The following is a 2,500-nucleotide window of genomic DNA, read 5'->3' as shown; positions in this document are numbered from 1 at the left end:
CTCTTTCAGGACGTGGATGAGGTGGCCGTGAGTGACTGTGTCAAAGGCTTTAGCAAAGTCAATGAACGCTACTGCTAGTTCTCGCCGCTCGGCTTTGCTTTGGTAGATGATCCCGTTTAGGATCATCAGGTTTTCCGCACACCCTGGGGCTGCTATGAAGCCCCTCTGTCTGGGGTTGATCTGGCAGGCCTTCTCTAGCCGGCCTGTCAGGATTCTGGAGAACAGCCGCAGGACTATGGACCCGATCGTAATCGGTCTCCAGCCGCCTGTTTGCGTGAGTTCCTTTTCTTCCATTGACTTGGGTATCAGCGTAGTTCGGCCCTGTTTGAGGGCTTTGGGTATTTTTCCCACCACCAGCCAGGTGGTGAACATCGCAGCCAGTTTTTCGCCCTTCGGGTCCCATTCTAGCAGCTTGGATTTCCTGATCCCGTCCGGCCCGGCTGCAGAGTTCTTTTTCCCTGCTGTTAGGTTTTCTGACACCTCGCTGGCTGTGATCGGTGTGTTGAAGTGAGCGTTATCCGCCCTGCCCGTCGATCGGAACTGTCCCAGCCCCTCGAAGGCCCCCGTGTCCCCCCATTGCCCTGAGTAGGCTTTGGTCAGGACCTCTATTGGGATACGGCACTCTCGTTTTGCCGTGCCGTCGAGGATTAGTTCCGCGAGCTTCTTTCTATCCTGTTCGTACAGCAGTTGGTGCTGCTTGTACCTCTCTCGCTTTCTCCTTCTTCTCCTTACCCACCCTGGTCGTGGTGTGGGTTGGGCCCTCGCTGGCTTCGGGTCCCCCTCCCTTCTTTCCATTTTGCCGAGCAGCTGGATCAGTTCTGCGGCCTCCTTCTCGATGCAGCCCCCCGCTACCTCGTCCCGGCCCACGCCTCTCGTTTCCTGCATGTGCTTCCTCAGCACCCCCTCCACTCCTGTTACGTTCGGCGTTGGTTCGGCCGGTTCCTTCAGGCCCGCTATCTGTGCCCCCCAGCTGGGCCCTTCTGTGCCCTCGGGCGTGATTTCGAGGGCTAGTCTGCGCCTCTTCCACCTGACCTGCTCGGTGGAAGTGTTCGTTCCGAGCCCTTCCGCTATTTTTCTTTCCGGGCTCCTTGCATCTCCGTGCATCCTGCTTAGTTCCCTCATCGCACGGATCTCATCTGGGGACCAGCTCTTCCTTCCATCCATTTTTCCCTCTGCTGTCTTCTCTTGTCGGATTCTTTCTTGGTTCCATATCGCTATGTGCCTGTGTCTCATGTGTTGGGACAGTCCGCTTGCCGTCCCGAACCTCCCCGTACAGGCCATGCAGCGGAACTTTTTCTTGGCGTCGGGCGTGCCCAGCACCCCTTTGCATTTCGGCGTGTGGCAGGCGATGGAGTGCCTGTTTACGCTCAATTTTCCGCACTTCGCGCATCTGAAGCTCAGCTGGACCTCGCTGTGTTTGGCCTCCATGTGGTCCACTAGCTGTTTGATGGTTACGGCCGTGGTATTACATATCTCGCACTGTGTTCCGGTCCTCGGGCTCTCTACGCACATCTTTTCGGGGGCAGCTTCCCCGCTGTTTTCGCTTTCCACCATGCCGCCTGGTGGCTCCCTAGGCATCTTCCTTTTGAGGGGCTTGACCCTCACTCTCTCTTGCCTCCAGTCTCCTGCCTTGCTCCCGGCTGTCGGGGCATCGGCCTTGGCCACGGGTGGCCCTCCCGTCCCTCCCCCGTTGAGGGACCGGTTTTGGTTCTTGATCTCGTAGTGTTTACTACCCGGGCTCCCGAGAGGGAAAGCCGGGGTAGGACCTGGTCGTTCTACCTGTAGGTGTCCGGATCCGCCCACCACAGGTGCCGGTTTTGGTAGCCCAGTCCGGTCGCTCTGGGAGGGAAGAGGCTTCGAGTCCATCTTCCAGCCGTTAGAGTGGGGAAAGGGGAGGAGGCGCTCGGCCTCCCTTGGGACATCCTGGGCGCTGCGCTGCCTGAGCCATCAGGACCGCCAGGCCCCCAGGGTGCTCTTTCCCCTCTGAGAAAGAGCTCTGAGTCGTTACTCCCTTCCGCGTCCTGCTTGGGTGAGGTTTCCCAAGCCGGGGGACACGCGGAGACGGGCATCAGAGCAGGGGCCGGGAGGTTGCCCTCCTTACCCCCACCCGCACCTGCCCCCGCGCAAGGCCATGTTTCGAAGACAAGGGTTTAAGAATAGGGAGGCTTCCGGGAGCTGCGCTAGCGCCATCGTCGCCGGGGCGCCGGTGGAGCCGCGCAGACATTGAACCCCCACCTGCGCCGGGGCGCAGAGAAGTTGACTGGGTTCCCAGTGCCGCGCGAGGATACTGGGCGATACTCAAGCCGCTTACGTCAGTATTAGACCATTTTTGGAAGTCCCGGTTCACTGGACACCCCCAGTCCCCTTCGGTAGCGGCCTCTCCACCCGCCCATAGGTGAGTCATGCAGCCGTGGCTAGTGGGGAAAGGGGATGGAGCCAGTCGGGCTCATCCCAGGCAAAAGGGGGATGCGGGGAAGCGGGCTAGGACCGATGACACCCG

Source organism: Oncorhynchus gorbuscha, linkage group LG16 (genome assembly GCF_021184085.1).
Source record: "Oncorhynchus gorbuscha isolate QuinsamMale2020 ecotype Even-year linkage group LG16, OgorEven_v1.0, whole genome shotgun sequence".
Classification (NCBI taxonomy): Eukaryota; Metazoa; Chordata; class Actinopteri; order Salmoniformes; family Salmonidae; genus Oncorhynchus; species Oncorhynchus gorbuscha.
This window is presented reverse-complemented; position numbering follows the sequence as displayed.